This window comes from Elephantulus edwardii, unplaced genomic scaffold, assembly GCF_000299155.1.
Source record: "Elephantulus edwardii isolate Elephantulus edwardi_28Jun2011 unplaced genomic scaffold, EleEdw1.0 scaffold00044, whole genome shotgun sequence".
NCBI lineage: Eukaryota > Metazoa > Chordata > Mammalia > Macroscelidea > Macroscelididae > Elephantulus > Elephantulus edwardii.
Genome location: NW_006399794.1, coordinates 6,189,794 through 6,209,341, shown reverse-complemented (window position 1 = coordinate 6,209,341; position 19,548 = coordinate 6,189,794). Strand labels below are relative to the sequence as shown.

General features: G+C 41.1%; 1 protein-coding gene and 1 pseudogene across 1 annotated transcript in view; both read right to left on the bottom strand.

Annotated features, from left to right (window-relative positions):
• TRIM66 (tripartite motif containing 66) overlaps nt 1–19,548 on the bottom strand; it is a 92,434-nt gene that overhangs the window by 40,303 nt on the left and 32,583 nt on the right. The gene's annotated exons all lie outside the window — the stretch shown is intronic.
• Nucleotides 317–12,436, bottom strand: LOC102862106 (annotated as a pseudogene).

The following is a 19,548-nucleotide window of genomic DNA, read 5'->3' as shown; positions in this document are numbered from 1 at the left end:
ACTTTAGTGACAGAGCTGAGTCCCTGTCAAGAACAATGGCCAGAGTTGGAGAAGGATTTGCTTCACAGGTGGCATCATCCATGGGAATTGGGTGATTGTCTCTCCTTTCCACTCTGCTGTCCCTGGGGAACCTCTCCTCATCCACCTCTGCAGGACAGAGATGCTGCTGTAATTGTTAAAAATAATTTCCACAAAGCTGTCAAACCCCTGCTACCAGATGCTCAAACATTAGGCATAGTAACAACCTCATTAGCAGAATGAAAGAAGAGTAAGAAATGAACAGGTCATGTAAGACTTCTACTTCTTCCCACATTCTCTACTTCTCTTTGCCTTAAAAGTAAAAAAGAAAAGAAAAAAAAGTCAAAATCCTTAGCTTTGCATTCACAGCACTCACAGCCCTTTTCAAATTGGCTTTATCTCTTTTCATCTCTAGCTTCATTTGCCAATTCAATCTGTCCATTCCATGCCAGCTGTCTCTGCTATCTCCTGAACACACTGAGCCTCTGCTTGAATGAGTCTGGAAATGCTAGTCCCTCTTTCAGAAATTTTCTTCCTTCAATCTCCTTTAAATAAACGCTTATTTACCCTTTTAAGTGGGCTCAAATGTCTCATTTTTGAGAAACAGGGTCTGATTTCCCTCAGGGTGAATTAATCGTTCCCTCTTCTGGATTCCCACAGCACCCTGAAATATGTAACAAATATCACATACACCGATTATAATAATCTGCTCATATACCTATATAAAAATAATCTACACTTGATATTAAAGAATATTCATTCTTTTCTAGCATATCAGAGTATGTCGGTTGTTTTGGGGTTTTTTTCCAGCTTGCATTCCTGCACTCATCCAATAAAAAGTAGCAAGAACCCATTTGAAAATTTACTAGGTGATGGGGGTGGGGAAGGCAGTCTGAGATGATAGAGGACTCAGGCCTGATTCAGAAAAGAGGAAAAGTGTTTAGAAAGGTTTTGGGAGAAATGGGTTCCTGACCCTGGGCAGGCACTATATTACTGTAACCTTGAGCAAGTCATTCTTTCTCTGAACCTAACTTTCTATATCTTTAAAATGAGGGGGACAGGGATATCAAGAAAGTATAATTATCCAACCTCTTCCCTCTGCCTATTGCCTCCAGATTTAATAAATGTTCTTCTAGCAAAATGGGAAAGGGGAGAAATCAAGTGGCAGTCTGGCTATCATACTTGTCAGGAAGTCAAGGAGTAGCTTGTGGCTGAGAGGCCTGGCTTTAAAAGATCATCGCCTCTGAGGAAGGGCAGCTACAACAGGCAGTAGTGGAAGAGAATCGCAATTGTGATACAAGTAAAATCCCAAGCAGGTAGTGGATCCCCGAGTGCACAGATGACACGTGTTCCCTTTGTGTGTCATATGCCAGAAATTTTCTTTCTCAGAAGTTCTCCTCTCAACCACCTCAACATGCATCAAGTTGCTTTAAACATGGGCACTTTTAGAAGGAATTTTATAATTTTTATTGAGGACACTGCAATAAAGTTGTCTTTAAAACAATTTGAATATATCAATTTTAGAACTATGGAGATAAATGAAATAAATACACAATGTTAGTTATTAACATACAGTTAAATTACATATTCAGTTCTATTGTTAGCCAAGTCGCTATGAGTCATACTTGACAGTACCTAGCAACAAATTACTCATTACACAAAATAGTACTTAGATTTTTTTTTTTCATAGTTGATCTGTTCTAGAAAACTCTTAAGTTTTTATTTCATATACAGAAACATCAATTCTAAGAGACACATTGCCAGGGTCTAATGGCCTAACTATCATCCCCAGAGAAAGTGAGACTCCTTCCAGAATAAAGAAGCGACATGCACCAGAGATTCTCCTGGAGGCTTAGGGACTGCCATCTCAAAGCCAAAATATTCAGATCTTCTGTCTTTTTGGTCCCTGGGAGATCTGAGACAAGTTTATATCTGGTTAACACTACTACTTTCACCAGGAAATGTACATATTTGATCTCATTTGCTTTTCAAACCATTTCTCAGACGTAGGCATTGTTGCCATCTTATAGTTGGGGAAACTGAGATTTTGAGAAATCAAAGATCTTAGAAGACAGGGGCAGAAATACTGTTTGCACTATGATACAATTTAAAATCTATCTGCCTCTAAAGCCCATGCACTTTTTTACTATGCTATACATCTCTCTAATGCAATTATAAATAATTTAATAACTAGATAATTTGCTTATATATAAATAGAATATCAAATAATTGCCAGACTCTAATGATCATCTGAACCCTGCTATAGATGCAAAATCCAGCAGAGAATGGAATCCATATCATCTGTAGTATATATATTAGTATCTATAATATTCTTATGGGAGCTCTGGTGGCCTAGTGGCAAAAACTGTGCCACAATCCCGAAGGCATGTGTTTCAAGGTCACCAGCTGCTCCTCAGGAGAAGGATGGGCAATCTCCTCCCATGTACTTAACTGCCTCTGAAAAGCATCAGAGGGTCAGCTATGGGTTGGTTCCGATTCTGTGGTCACAACGACGACAATATTCTTATAGATATTATCTATAAGATGTTATCTATAAGAAAGATAACATCTGTGAAAGGCAAGGAAGACATATTTTATTCTTCTTCCAGGAGAAAATAAATCTGGACAATTTCATTCTTTAGAGCAGTGGTTCTCAAACTTTGCTGTTTCTCTGAATTATAATAGGGGACTTCCAAGCCATCTTGATATTCAATCCATATTCTATACCAATAAAATCAGAATTTTGAGGGACAAGATCCAGGTGTAAGAATTTTTTTACAATTTCCAAGTGATTACTATGTCAAGTTTGAAGACAAGTGCCTTAGAGAGAGCATGCTCTTACCCGGTGGCTGAAACCATTTCTGGTTACATGCAGGAGAGAAAAACAGGCTGGGACAGCAGTGCTTGCCCAGTCTTTATTATTTTTATTATTATTAATTTTAATGAAAATTTACAGAGACTTTGGATTTCCATTCATTCATTATTGCACTTTTGCCCAGTCTTAAAAGGGGGCTCCAAAAAAGACACTGACGGCAGGCAAAGAAAAGAACTGGACAGATTCCCAACAGACATAAGATCTACTGATACTTGGGCATCCTAGAGGTTGGTGGTAAGTTGGAGAGCAAGTCTTGCATCGCCTGACTCCCAGTTTAAATGATAGCCATGAACAGAGACATTGAATCCAGGAGTGAATGAGACAAGGTTAGAGGCCTCGGCTGAGAGTGTCTATCTTTTAGGTAAGATCAGCAAGACCAGGCAACCTGGGCGCTAAGGAGCTTAGGTTGGAGGGAAATACCAAGGAGAGCTAAGAAAGCTGGCACTGGGCCAGCTGAGGCCCCCCTGGCAGGAACACACATCTCAGGTACATTCACCTGAACCCAGCCCTAAGAAATCTTCTGAAAGTTAGGAAGCACTTCATTCCATAGCTCTTATCCAGGGTACCATAGCCAGGGCTCAAACTCTGACTATAAAAGATCATCCTCTAGAGCAATATGATGCTCCGCTGCCAGTCCCCACCTGTAGAACCAGAGCTGGAGCGTAACAGGGAGACCCGATGAAAGGGAAAGATTTAGCTAAAAGTCACATAATCCTTATAGAACAAAGGGGGAACCTGGGGTCACGGAGCAATGGCCACAGGTAGGACCCTGTCTCCCTGTGCCTCTGATAGTTGGCATTAAAGGAGAAAGAATACCCTCGTTGTATCCTGTGATTGACTGTCTTTCCTCATTGACCATCCTGAACTTCCACTCAAGGGTAGTCGCAGGTGTACTAGTCATCAGCTAAGATAGCCAGCCCCCTCCCCACAAGCACCTGAAGGTTTCCTAACTCAGAACAATATTACCTTTAAGAAACACATTACATACATTCCCCAGTTTCTCAGTCCTTGCTAGAAAAAAGGATTTTGATTTCAGATAGCTCTAAGGTAACTTCTATTCCTGGCCCTGGCTGCCAATAGGCTTACCTGTGCTCCCTGCCACTCTGAGAGAAGTCGGCAGAGCGACAGGTGAGACCACTATGGTCCCAGAGGAATGGTGCTCAAGAATACCCACCCTGCACGCTGCAGCCAGCTGGGCTACAGGGCTGGAACCTCAGGGAGCTGGGTACTGGGGGGATAGGAGGAACAGACTGGATCCTCTCCTCCTTTTCCTGATGTATCCTTAGCCAAGACTGCATTTCTCCAGCTCACCTGAGATGCTTCTGCAAGAGAGGGCTTGGTTGACTCCTCCTGCTCCTGTTTATCTGGAAGGCTCTGCAGCAATTTTCCCAAACTGAAGAGCAAGAGGGAGACCTCAAAGAGGCGACACTCTTCCTAGCTGCATCTCCCTCCTAATCCTCTGGGTGCCTCGGAAATAGAAGCTCAGACGGAAGAAAATGAGATTTTCAACTTTCAGGAACTAGCTCTGTCGCCCTCTGTATAGCTCAGGAGGCCATCGCTCTCAGTCCTTTAGGACTCGATCCAAAAATCCTTCAGCCCTCCATGTTCCCCAAAATGACAGTGTTCATGTATGGCTGGAGCCTGCCCCAATCCGGCAGCTCATTTAAATAGAGATCATCACAACAACAGTGTTGGTGGAGAAGTGAGTAGCTGCAGGGCCCTGGGGACCCCCTGTTTATACGTAGGAAGAATGATGCAATCTGAGTATCAAAATAGCAATCCAAAATGGAATAACAGGCTCACGCGGCAGCGGTGCCTGCACAGCCAGAGCTCAAGTTGACACACTCTGTCAGCCCCACACTGCTGCAGCACGCAGATGCCAGGCACACACTCTCACCGCATCATTTTAAAAATCAGCAGGAGCCCAAGACATCCCTCCATGCCCCGGCACTGAAGGGGGGTGTGCAGAAGAGGGGGTGGGGGACTGTGACAGACATTAGAATCTGTCTCCTACACACTCACCTGCTCCTGCCACTTCACCTGAAGTCCTTATCCTGTGACGTCACAGCCAGTTGCTATAGTGACCAACTGTCCGTCACAAGCAGATTAGGACTTCAGATGAAGAAGACACACATTTATGATGCATAGAGGTCCTGAGAGGTATCCCCTAAGGGCACCTAATTTCACCCCTACCTCTGAGAGGCACAAGCACATGCAGCAGGGAGGGAAAAGTAGGGTTTGATCTGGAGGACAGACATTAGGTCAGGGCAAGACTAAAGTACAGGTTAATTTCAAAAAGGACAGCACTGTAGGATATGGGGGAGTGTCTGGAAGAGAGCTTATTAAGATTGGCAGGAGAGTAAACTGCAGGAAAGGTCACAAGTACTAAGCTAAGAAGCTTGACCTTGATCCTTAAAACAAAGACAACCAGAAAAGGTTCTGAAGCATGACAGAGCTGGGCTTTATGACTATCTTTGTGGAATGGAGATATGGAAGTCAAGGAGGAAGCCAGACCAGTTGAACATCAAAAGGATGCTAAGTGAAAGAAATAGAAAACAGTTGTTGAAAGAGAATGAATAAACTACAATTGGATAGGTTGCTGGGGTTGAGGTGGTTTGGGGTGGGGGTCGAGAGGGAGTCATGTGACTGAGCTGTCACAAGCAGAGAAAGGAGAGAGCAGCTGCCAAATCCTGATTTACCCACACTCTGCCTTGTCTGGCATCCGTACTCTCTCCAAGATCAGGCCTCATTCCCCCTGGCTTATTCCAGTGACACCCAAATCTGGAAGGTTTGTTCTAAATTTTAAACCTACCAAATCTTAATCTTTTTGACTGTAGGTTATGGGACTAGCTATATTTCTTTGGAAACTAGTTTTGTAAGTAATTCTTAGGCATCTAGACCAGCACTGGTCCAAGCCTATTAGTCAGGAACCAATGACTGAATAACTATAATAGCCTCCTGGTGGGTCTTCTTACATCTTATCTCATCACAAATTAATATGATATGTTTAAAATTACATGGCACTGATCAAAAAACCTTCAATATCTACAAAATAACTTAAAATGATCAAGACACTTAACAATTTAGGCTTAATTTTTCTTTCCAGAGATATTTGGAATATTCCCAAATTCTAGTCAAAATTAACTCATCCTCTTGCTAATATTGGCTCTGCCATCTCCTCTCTGTGTCAATACTCCTCCTTACTTCAAAGTTCCTCCTTCACATCTCCTTAGACTTGTCTGTTTCTTCTTTCTATCAAGTACAGGCTCAAATATACCCAATTTCCCCAAAGGAACTTAAAACAGGTGTCAGAACATTGTGCTCCTACCTGTTTTTTTTAAAAAATAAAGTTTTATTTAAACATAGTCATGCCCATTTGTTTCCATATTGCCTGACTGCTTTCAAGACAGAGTTTCACAGGTGTGACAAACGGTCTATAAAATAATGTCTTTTACAGGAAAAAGCTTGAAAACCTTGACCTAAATATAATTTGTTCCTACCTAATCTTTTGGAGCTCAATTCTAGTAGCAAGGATCTTGCTTGTTCTTGAGCCCATTCTCTATTTATGTGTACTCTAAGTATATTAACAGGGTCATTTTGGTGCTAAAATTTCAGATCTCAATAAGGTGTTAATAAACAGAAAGACTGTTTAAAGATAAGGGAACAACCTTAGAAAAATATTACAGATTCTCAAATTATGAGGCCTCTTCCAAGAAAGACTGGTAAGGACACAACAGGTAGAGGAATGGCAGGAGAAGAGGCTATGATATTCTTTTCAGGCCAGGTTAGAAAACACCTTGAAGACCAAGCAATACTGCAAGCATCATAGAACCTTTGGGTAGCTAGAAATGCCGGTTCAAGGTTAAGGCTAAAGGATTTGAGCACACAGCCAGATAGGTAGTAGGTAAAGTAAGGTCAAAAACTACCACCATTGGAAAGAAAATCGAGTAAACTGAGGCAAAACAAGGGGATGCTGAGACTGTGAGGCAGGACTAGGCAACAGATCTAAATCAAGGATCAGAATACTGGCATTAAAACCACAATTAGAAAAAAAAACAAAAACAAACACAATGAGGCCAGAGTGTATTCTGTGACCTTCATTCTCCAGGGAACCAGCCAGCTGTGAAATAGGTTTTCTGAGTGAAGAAAGTACCCACAGTGGGCTGTAGATGGTCTAGGTAAGAGGAGTCTAACTGCATTCAGCTGATAACCTTCCTTGTCCTAATGACACCTTTAGCTCATTTTATCTCCAAACCTCAGAGTCAATGCAAGGATAAATGCATGGACATACTAGGTGCAAGACAACGGACCCCATTTCCAACTGGGCCTGTGCAGGGTCACAGTGGGAAGAAAAGGGCAGCATCCTATGCTGCATTTTCTGAAGATCCTCTTAAGTCAAAACAAACCCTGGGCTAGCATCCAATAGTGCTAGGTTTTTCTGACTCTGAACATGCCAATCCTGGGTAGTGTCCTAGCCCTTTCTGACCTCCTGATACTCCAGTCTACAGTAAGGGATTGGAGATGAACTCCAAGTTGAATTTGCCAATTCAACTTCCTTCCTTAGCAAATAAGCTATAACCTTCCAGGAAGTACTGGCAGTAGCAAGCACATCCCTCAAAACACAGCCTGCCTCCTTTTCCATCACCAGGGAAAATGTTCTCCCAGTAATAGGTAACTGTTCTGAGCTGCCAGTGCTACTCCTAGGTCCCTAGAGACCCAATTAGGTTAAGGAAACTGCTCATGAGGAAAAAAGCCATCCAGCTGATAGGGCTCTGGAGCTCCAGCTCCTGCACCTGCTGCACGCCCAGCTCAACACCATCCAGTGGCCTTCTTTCCCACCTAGAAGACTCAGGTCACTGCCCAAAGCAGACCTCATAAGACTGGGCACACTGTTCAACTCCTAAAATTAGTAAACAGCAAATAGCCTTGCCTCTAAGGCTCCTGCGGCTGAGCTTCCCCTCCCCTTCCTACTTTCATCTGAGGCCATTAGAGCCCCTCCAGTGAAGCTGCTCATTAAGAGTCATTTCCTTCTCTGACTCTAAAGTTGTAGCATCTTGCATCAGTTCCCTCTCTTTGGGTCTTCCCAAAGCCCTAAGGCTTGCCCACTGAGAGACAGTGATTGCCTCCCCTTTCATCATTAATCATGTGCAAGGGATACAGCTGTTAACTCTACTAGCTTTAGGAAGCATGAGACTCAAAGGGTTATTTGGTGTTATTGGAGTTCATCAGATTCAGCCTCAAGCCCAAAAGTGTCTGAGATCACTCCAATCATTGGAGAACAGAAGAGCACCAGAAATTGCGACTTCCAAATCAGGACTCTTCTCACAATTTTATTCATCCTCCACAGCGAAATGGGAAATGACACTACACAAGCAGATTTTGGGATCTAGGTCTCAGAATCAAGGTTGCCAACCCAGAGTTTGTTTTTGCATTGATTCAAGAAGAAAGAAATAATGTTAATTTTATTTTCATTTGGAGTTCTAGTGGCCTAGTAGATAGGGAGTTGTGCTGGTTACTTAAAGGCCCTGCCTCTCTGGTGGTGGTTAAGGAGAGAGATGGACAAAATCCTGTGTGATTTACAGCCTCCAAAACTTGCTGGAGGCAGCTGTGAGTCAGTTTCAACTCCATAGAAACAAGAGTTTATTTGCACAGGAAAGAAAAGTTCTAATTGCCTTTCCCCATAAACAAACAAACAAATCATAAAGTCCTATGTAGGAACTCTGGTAGGATAGGGTAGTGTGTCACATGTAAGACTGCTGATTCACAGGTTGTGATTCAAATCCACCAGGATTCAAAAACCACAGGAGAAAGAGCAGAAGTCTCCACCCATAAAGATGTGCAGCCTCAGAAACCTGATGGGGACTGGTATGAGTTAGAACAGGCTCAGCAGCAGTGGGTTTGGGTGTTTTAGAAGAGACCTGATCATTTGAAAGAAAGAACCACTGCACAGTAAATGGAATTTTTAGGGATACCAATTCCCTATGTTGTAGTTAAGTGCGATCAAGTTGACTACTACTAATTGTGATCCTATAAACAGCAGGTCTGAACTTTGCTGTACCATGCACCATCCTCAAGATTTCTGATATACTTGAACCCACTGTTACAGTCACTGTGTCAATCAATCCTGAGCGTCATCCTTTGTTTCTCTGACCTTTCATCTTTCCTAGCATGTTGTATTTTTCCAAAGACTGGCCCCTTCTGACAACATGCTGAAAGTATGTGAGATGAAAGTTCACCATCCTTGCCTCTAAAAAGCGCCCTAATTGCACTTGCTCCAGACAGACTTGCTTGTTCTTTTGGCAATCCATGGAATATTCAGTACTCTTTTCCAATACTACAATTCAAAGGCATCGATGGTCTTCTATCATCCTTATCCACTGCCCAACTGTCAGATGCAAAGGAAAAAATGAAAATATCATGGCTTGGATCTTTAAACTGACCTCATTTATGGGAAGCCAATACTAAATATTTGTAATAAACCTAATGCTATTTCAGGATGTGGGGGAGGTGCAGTTCCAGTTGGAATTCACCCTGAGGCACCAAGGCAATCAAATCCTTAAGGGTTTACAGGATTCCTGCATAGTATTTGCTGACCCCTCCCTCCTGAGTCAAGGCAAGATTTTCAATAGAAACCCTTGGCTTCATTTGCATTTAATTCTCTTTGTAATTTACTTCCTGATAATTTTCAATAAAGATACAGGGAAGCTGGAATAAGGCCTTCAGTGGATGGAACTGCTGGACTCCTGTCTTTATGCTGTTTTATCTCATTCCTGGTTGTCTGCCTCATTATTAATAATTATAAAAATACTTTACCCTCAGTCGGCAACACTCATTGCTCTTTAGGTCCTTTCTGCCTCATTATTAATAATTATAAAAATACTTTACCCTCAGTCGGCAACACTCATTGCTCTTTAGGTCTTTGGAAAGGTCCTGGAGTGTAAACTTCCTCAGTGCAACTTGTCTTTTGATTTCTTGATTGCTGCTATCATGGATTTCGGTTGTGAAGTAAAATTGTTGACATCTTCAATCTTTTCTGCACCTATCATGATGTTGTCTACTTACTAGTGGTAAGGAATTTTCTTTTCTTGATGTTGAGATGTAATCTATATTGAAGGCTGTAGTCTTTAATTTTCAGCAGCAAGTACTTCAAGTCCTCTTTCTCTAAGTGAGGTTGTGTCAGCTGCATAATGCAGATTGTTGATGAGTCATCCTCCAATACTGATGCCACATTCTTCTTCATGGAATCTAGCTTCTCCAATGATTAGATCAGGAATGGAGCAAGGATACAACCCAAAACTGGCACAAGATTAAATGTTCCCTTGTTCTGTTTAGAAAACTGCTTCTTGGTCTGTGTATAGATACCACATGAGCAAAACTAAGTGTTCCGGGCTTCTCATTCTTCTCAATGTTAACCATAATTTTTATGATCCACATAAGGCAAAATTCTTATAATCCACATAAGCTTTTGTATAGTCATAAAACAAAAGTAAACATCTTTATGATATTTTCTACTTTCAGCCAATGACGTCCCCCTCTGAATCTACCTTGAATTTCTGGCAGTTTAAAATAAACTTCAGCAAGATTTTACTTGCATATGATACTAATATTATTCAATAATTTCCATTCTATTGAATCACTCTTTTAGATTGGGAACAAATACTAATCTCATATTCCCTATAAAATTTATTATATTTATTTAAAGTTTCAGTGTGGGACTCAATTACAGTTTTACAACTAGGACTTGACCTAGGAGCACTTGCAATTAGTTGTTGTGGGTTTGTTTGTTTATAAAAAAAAGAAAAAATTCATTGAAGATCCGAAAAACGATTCCTAAAAAACTAGTCCAGAAACAGTGGCTACACACTGTATTGTATCTTATCTTGTTAATAAAATGTGCAAAGACACAAATACAAAAACCATTAAATAAGCCACCATTCTTTAACAATCTGAGCAAGGATAATATGCCTCAGGCATAACATGGCTGACTTGCAAAGGATGGGCTTTTTACTTTAAGCATCATTAGAGAGAGAGAGAGAGAAAGAGAGCGCGAGCACCCAAGTGCATAAATGGATAAATGTGTTCACTTATATACACTGAATCAAAACTTTGGCACAAGGAATCAGAGCATTTTCTCATATAGCACTAACACATATTATAAAAGTATGCAGTGTTAAAGGAATAGAAATACCAGCACTCAAAAGCAGCTTTGTTAATTAGGCAATAAAACACTCCACAGCTTATCTTCCCATGCTCCATTATTGAATACACTGGCAGCAATTTTGAAATTAAAAAAAAAAAGCAAAGAAATAAAGGAGCCATATACCAGCTCTTTTTATCTCCTCTGTTTAAAATCAAACTGAAAACAAACATACATCAATTTTGTTATATGCTAACATTTTCAGAGGACATCATTTGTACAAGAGAAGGACTAAGAACAAAAATGTGTTTACAGAGTTCCAAATATATAAGCAAGGATTAGCAGTCTCACATAGGGTCCAATAACACTCAGAAGGAGCCACTTCACAAGCACTGGCACTAGACAAAGCACAAGAATTTTTTGCCAGGTAAATGATGAAATCATGAAGATAGCTCAGTAAATAAAGCAAGGCTCTTCTCATCCAGAGGTGTATAGGCCAGTATTGTTTCAATTCACACAAATAATCTCAGTAGATGTGGCACTCCGTACATACACCTGGGACATGTGTGCATCAGGGTGATCTGCAAGAATTTCCGCATGCTGAGGTCTCTCAAATTTACAGTGTGCCCAACATTACATTGCAGCATTCTTTTATTTCAGCCATGACTTCATTAACAGCATATTCCTTATTATCTTTGTTTTCTTGAGATTTCTTATAATTTGTATAATCTTTGAAAATGGAATCCACATTCTTCTTGGCAGGAAGATGAAAGAGCTGTTTTTGCCTAGTAACAAGTCCCAGTCATCAACTAGTCATGGTTTTAGTTCTTCAGGATCTTCACTTTAACTTCAGTTCTGTTCATGAATGTTTCTTCATTTTCAAAAGTAGGATCTTTTCTTCTGAGGAGGCTGAGGAGTCTCGCTGGTACTGCCACCATCTCCAGTTCCTGGTGTTTTCCGTTTGTTATTTTTTGTTTTCACTTCAACATTTTTCTGTTGCAGAACAGATGTCTTCTTTCCTGGGTTAGCTCCTCTCATCTTCCCCTCTGACTCCTGACTGGCTTTTGGAAGTTCTGTTTCTGCAGATTAGTGTCTACATATTTGAGCACTCTGCTTTCTGGAACCCGTTCACCCCAGCTAGAGGTCAAGAGTGGTTGGTGTACTGAGGGAGCTCCTTCAGGAACAGGAAAAAGGACTACACTGTCCTCACGTGGCTTCAAAGTTTTTCAGAGAACCTGGACCTCTCAGCACTTATTTTATTTCAACTACTGTAATATATAAAGTAGTTCATTTGTTGGTCCTTTATGGAAACTTTTACATACTTGGCTTCATAACAAACAGGCCATGAATGCACAGCACTCGCTCACCTCCTGGAATTTAGGTTTCAGGTTCTGCTTTAGCACCATTTATAAGCGATCCACAGCCGCCTCCTTCTCTTACCACCCCCTCTAGATCCGTCTACTCTCTACCCCACCAAACTCTGCCTCAAATGTGCCATCAGGCACCTCCAACTCTACATCCTGGGCTCAATTTCACAGCACTTGCAGATCCCCCAACTAGTCTTACAAGTAAATATTCCCTAAGTTGATTTTCTTAATGGCTAAGTAGATCCATTGCCACCATTCAGCCCTTCTGTACAGAGTGCCGCTCCAGTCATTCACTGCATGAGTAAGCCATTACGTGCTCAGTACACTCTGCCTTTGTCTCTTTTCCCCATCATTAGTTTTCAAAAGACCTCTCACCTCACTGGTCTTTTCAGAGACTGAGACTTGACACAAACCCATTTCCTAGTGTGCTGAAGTTGCTGGGAAGAATCTTAGCTAGACTAGGGCTGCATCAATTCAAGATTTGCACCAGATGGCTCAGACAGCAGGTTTGATTTTTTCCTCAAAGTTTCTCCATGGAGTCTCTCCAAGTAAGATTCCTGGTAAGTGTGAACCCTCCCTCAAACAAGGTGCTACAACAGTTTATAAACCTAAAGACAAGTGAGCATGGGTTTGAATCCCTGTCCTGACGCTAGTCATAAGACCTTACACCTTAAATTTCCCAAGTCTTGGGCTCTTTATCTGTAAAATGAGAATACTGCCTACATTACATAGTTGTTATAAATTTTAGAAGATAACAAGATAAAGTGCCCAGTGAATGCCCTTCAAAACACACCCAACTTGAAGAATAGAAAAACCTCTTCACAGTGAGAGGAGTCTTCTCTTTAGACAAGAACCATAGGTGATCTCCACAGATGCAATGATTGAAATTCAGTCAATATTCACTTAAATTCATGCCGGTGTCCTATTCTATGATGGGCTGTGGGTTTATATAGATGAAAGGCATCATCTAATTGAAAACTCATCTATCTGATGCCTTCCCTTTATTTCTGAGCTCTTGCACAAGGAGCTCTGGTGACCTAGTGGTAAGGAACTGTGCTGCTAACTCAGACACAAGGTTCAAATCCATCAGCTGCTCCATAGGAGAAAGATGGGCAATCTCCTCCCGTGCAATTTGTTATTGTTGTTAGGCGCCATTGAGTATGACTAATAATAACCCTATGAACAACAACAGATTTGAACCCTGTCCTATCCTGTGCCAATCTCACAATCTCTGACACAGTGGAACCCATTGCTACAGTCACTATGTCAATCCACCTGGTTGAAGTTCTTCCTCTCCTCCACTGTCCCCTCCACTTTTCCAAGCAGGATATCCTTCTCCAAGGAATAGCCTTTCCTAGCAACATGCCTAAAGTGTGTGAGATGAAGCTTTGCCATCCTTGTCTCCAAGGAGCTCTCTGGCTGCACCTTCTCCAAGATACACCTATTTTTTTGGCAGTCCATGGGATGATCAGTATTATGCTCCAACATCACAGCTCAAAGGCATCAATTCTTCTTTTGTCATCTTTATTCATTGTCCAACACTCAGATGCTTAGCAGGTGAACGAAAGGACCACAGTCTGAGTTAAGTGCACTTTAGTCCTAAAACTAACATCACTGTTCTCCACTAATTGGTTAAGTCCCTGACTGCAGACTTCCCCATGCAATATATATGATCTCCTGACTGCTGGTATCAAGTGTATTGATCCAGTACACTTAGTGGATCCAAGTAAGATGAAAACCCACTAGAGGATCAGCTATGAGTTGGTTCTGATTCAACAGCACTCTACAACAATTCAACAACATAAGAATACAGGTCTAAGGGGGTTTCACATGGGATTAGAATTGAAAACCAACTGAATAGACTCTGAACCCAGTTACAGAGCCTCTACAACTGCTTGACCTCACCCAGCAATAAAGGAATTAGGTATATAGAAATGGTGGTATTCCCAGGCAAAGTAACCCTATCCAACTAGAGAGGTTGATGTTCTAAAGATTCAAATAGATATCCTTCAGTTTCTACCCATCACCCTTGTAAGGCTTCTACCTGCTCCTACACTCTACCTTTTAAAACTCCAGAGTGGCAAGAAAAAGAATAAAATCCAGGTTCTTACAAATTCATGCACTGCTGGATAAAGTGGCAATGCTGAAAACTATTTTCAAAGAACCAGACTCCCGAAACACAGATGCTCAAACCACAGACCAGAAATCCAAATTTAGATATTGGGTATCTCATTAGATGTACAAGAGATAGATTTGCAGCTCTACTTTCATCAGGCGACTCATTTGGGTGCCATTATTTTTGTAGGGAGCTCTGGTGGCTTAATGGCAAGAAACTGCACTGCAATCCCAGAGGCACATGGTTCAAATCCACCAAATGCTCTGCTGGAGAAGGAGGGGCAATCTCCTCCTGTACTAGTCAGATCCGATTTGATGGTATGCATAAAAAAAATAACAGAAATTAAAAAAAATTTATAAAAAATGAAATTTTAAAATAAAGAAAGAAAACCTTTAGTGAGCAACTGATATCCGCTAGTCCTAGTACCAAAGATAACTAAAGACAGATTGCTTCATTGGCCAAACTGTATTCCACTTTCAAGAGAAAGTTCAGGCAGGACCTCCTCTGTGATGCTTTCTCTGAACCTTCCAGAATTATTCTCCTTCATGTGAACTTTAAATAGTTTCTCATCCTGTGCTCTCACACTGTATTATTATAATCTGCTTATTTCTGTCTCTCATTAAATTATAAACTACTTAAAGGAAAGAACCTTGTCTTTTCATTTCTGTAATCTAAAGTCATAGGTCTTGGTACACAGTAATAAGTACTTATGCAGGAAACAGATAAACAAGCTAGCAATTTAACACATATTGTCCATAAGACCAATTGCTGTTGAACTGATTTCAACTCCACTTATCATTGTTGTTGAGTTGGTATCAATTAATAGAATCTCCAAGCCTATAAATCTTTAAAGAAGTAATTAGCACATCTTTCTCCCAAAGAGCAGCTGGTGAGTTTGAACAATCTTTCAGATAGCAGTCAAGTGTTTAATCACTGCACCATCAGAACTCTTTTCACAGTACGGAGGCTTAAAAACTCCTACTAGAGAGGAAATGAATTCTTCTACTTCTGGCACCAGTAGCCAGGAAATTAAAAAAAAAATTGCAATGGTAAAGTCTGCTGTTAGGGACCTCTCCACGGTACTGAAGAGCAATGGTGTCATTCTGGAGACTAAGGTGTGTCTAATACAGGCTATGATCTTTGTAATCACTTGTTATGCATCAGAGAGTTGGACAATGACTAGGGAGGATAGAAGGAGAATTGATGCCTTTGAGCTGTGATGCTGGAGAAGAGTATTGAATGTACCATGGACTGCCAAGAAAACAAACATTCATCCTGGAGAGGGTTAAACCTGGCTGCTCCTTGGAGGCAAGGATTCTGGGGCTTAGTCTGACATACTTTGGACATGTGTAAGGAGGGACAGGTCCTTGGGGAGGGACATCATGCTTGGGAGGGTGAAGGGACGGTGCAAGAGGGGAAGACCCTCTATGAGGTGGATTGATTCAGTGACTGGGGTAATTGGGATGGTTGTGTCAGAGTCAGTGCGATTGGCACAGGATAGAGCGGAGTTTAGGGCTGTTGTACATAGGGTCGCTATGAGTTGCAGGTGACTCCACGGCACATAACAACAACAACAAACATTTGTCTAAAATGCAAATGCAATAGAAGATAATGACCAGTTGTTAAGTGTCCTCTTTGAATTAACTATGATTCAAAGCAACTTTATAAATAACAGATGAAAACCGTGCCCTATCCTGTGCCATTCTCATGATGACTGCCATGCTCATGGCCATTGTTAAAAATCCAGTTTTGTAAAAAAAAAAAAAATCCAGTTTCTTAAGAGTCTGGCTCTCTTTGCTGACCCTTTCTTTTCCCAGCATGATGTGTTTTTTAAAGGACTGGCTCCTCCTGACATGTTCAAACTCTATGAAACAAAGATTCACCACCCTTATCTCTAAGGGCACCTTGGGTGCACATTTTCCAAGAGAAATTTATTTATTCTTTGACATTGCCTGGAATATTCAACTCTTCCCCAACACTACAATTCAAAGGCATCAATTCTTCTCATTTCCTTTTTCATTGTCCAACCTGCACATGCATAGGAAGCAATTGAAAAAGCCACGGCTTGAACAAGGCACACCCTAGCTTTCAAACAGACATCTTTGCTCCTTAGCACTTTAAAGAGGTTCCTGACAGGAGATTTACCCAGTCAGTGCAACATTTCTTTGGATTTCTTGACTGTTGCTACCATGGGTATCGATTGTGAAGTAAAGTGAAGTTGTTGACAACCTCAATCTTTGCTCCACCTATCATGATGCTATTGGTCCAGTTGTGAGGATTTTTTTTCTTGATGTTGAGATATAATCTATAATGAAGGTTGTAGTCTTTGATCTCCTTCACGTTCTACAAACAAGGTTGTGTGATCTGCATAATGTATGTTGTTGATGAGTCTTCCTCCAGTCTTGATGCTACATTCTCCTTCATATAGTTCAGTTCCTCAAACTATTTGCTAGGCATACAGATTGAAGATAACATGGAGAAAAAAATTCAACTCTATTGCATATATTCCCTGATTTTAAAATGATCCAGTATCACTTTTGTTCTGTCAGAATAACTGCTTCTTGTCTACATGCAGGTTTGCATGAGCACAGTCACATGGAATTCCAATTTTTCTCAAAGTTAGTAATAATTATTATGATGAACATAGTCAAATTCCTTTGAAAATTAAAAAAAAACAAACAAACAAGTATCTTTCTGGTATTCTCTGCTGTTTCTGATATCAGCAATGACCTAGCCAGACTACATCAAATAACATGAGATGCCATATCTGCAAAAAATTACCTCTCTGGCTCCAGATCAAGTGCTTGCCAATTTAACAAACATTTTTTTCCTACTTCAGAGTGTCCTACTTTCTGAAAGCATTTTTGTCACAACCATTAGTCTCTGACAGTATACTACACATTTTACAGAATATTTTATTTGTAGTAAGAGCTCTGGTGGTGTAGTTTGTAATTGTTGTTTTTTGTGCCATTGACTCACTTATGACTAATAGTGACCCTATGTACAACAGCCCTACACCCTGCTCTATCCTGAGCCAACCTTATTATCTTTGACACATCTACCTCCATTACCACAGTCACTGAATCAATCCATCCCATTGAGGGCCTTCCTCTCTTGTACTGTCCTTCTACCCTCCCTAACATGATGTTCCTCTCCAAGGACTGGTTCTTCCTTGCACATGCCCAAAGTAAGTCAGATGAAGCTTCAGAATCCTTGCCTCCAAGGAACAGTTTGGTTTTACCCTCTTCAGAAAGAACCTGTTTAGGGGAGCTCTGGTGGCCTAGTGGCAAGAAGTTGTACTGCAATCCCAGAGGTACACAGTTCAAATCCACCAGATGCTCTGCCGGAAAAGGAGGGACAATTTCCTCCCCTACCAGTCAGATCTGATTTGACGGTACATGCACAAAAAATAATAAAATAAAAAAAATTTAAAAAAAGAACCTGTTTGTTCTCCTAGTGGTTGGTCCATGGTATATCCAGCACTCTTCTTTAGCACCACAGCTCAAAGGCATCAATTTTCCTTCTATCATCCCTAGTCACTGTCTAGCTTTCTGATGCATAGTACATAATTGTGAAGACCATAGCCTGGATCAGGTATACCTTAGTCCAGACTGACATCCTTACTCTTCAGTACTCTGGAGAGGTCCCTGACAGCAGATTATCCCAATGAAATTCACCTTTTAATTTCCTGGCTGCTATACCATGAGTGTTGATGTAGAGCCAAGCAAATTGAACCTGTTAACAATCTAAATCTCTTCCTCGTCTATTATCATGCTGTCAATCATCCCAGTGGTGAGAATCTTTTGTTTTCTTGATGCTGACCTGCAATTCATATCAAAGGCTGCAGTTCTTGACCTTCTACAGCAAGAACTTCAGGTCCTCCTCAGTTTCAGCAAGCAGGGTTGTGACATCTGCATAACGCAGGTTGTTGATGAGTCTTCCTCCAATCCTGATGCCACATTCCTCCTCATAGAGCCCCGCCTCCCAAATGATCTGTTTCACAAAAAGATTGAAAAGGTATGGAGATAGGACACGTCCCTGGCGTACACCCTCCCCGATTTTGAGCCATGCAGTGTTCCCTTACTCTGTTCTGATGACTGTCTCTTGGTCCAAGTACGGGGTTTTTTTTGTTTTGTTTTGTTTTTTATTTTATTTTATTATTTGTGTGTACTGTCAAATCAGATCTGACTGGTACAGGAGGATATTGTCCCTCCTTCCCCAGCAGAGCATCTGGTCGATTCGAACTGTGCACCTCTGGGATTGCAGTGCAGCTTCTTGCTACTAGGCCACCAGAGCTCCCCTCCAAGTACAGGTTTTACATAAGTGATCAAGTGTTCTGGGATTCCCATTCTTCTCAGAGTAAGAATGTTGTGATCCACACAGTCAAATGCCTTTGCACAGTCAATGAAACACAGATAGACATTCCTCTGCTTTCAGCCAAGATATATCTAACATTAGCTATAATATCCCTCGTACCGTGGCCTCTTCTAAACCCATCTTTCACATCTGGCAGTTCTCTGTTGATGTGCTGTTCCAGTTGTTTTTTAAAATTTTCAGTAGAATCTAGTTTGCATTGGATATTAATTATATTGTTCAATAATTTCCACACTCTGTTGGGTCACCTTTCCTTGGAATGGGCTCAAATATGGATCTCTTCCAGTCAGTTGGCCAGGTAGTTATCCTCCAGATTTCTTGGCACAACTGGGTGAGCACATCCAGGGCAATGACTACTGAAATATGTCAATTGGTATGCCATTGATTCCTTGGGCCTTGTTTTTTGTCAATTCTTTCAGAAGAGCTTGAACGTCTTTCTTCATCACCACAGACTCTTACTCATATGTTGTTTCATAAAATTTTTTCTGTGTCAGTCAATTCCTTTTGGTTCAGTGACTCTGTATACTCCTTCTATCTTCTTTTAATGCTTCCTAGATCTTCCCAGTCAGGAAATCAAAAAGCGTATCGCGATGGGAAAGTCTGCTGTTAGGGACCTCTCAAAGGTACTCAGGAGCAACAGTGTCTCTCTGGAGACTAAGGT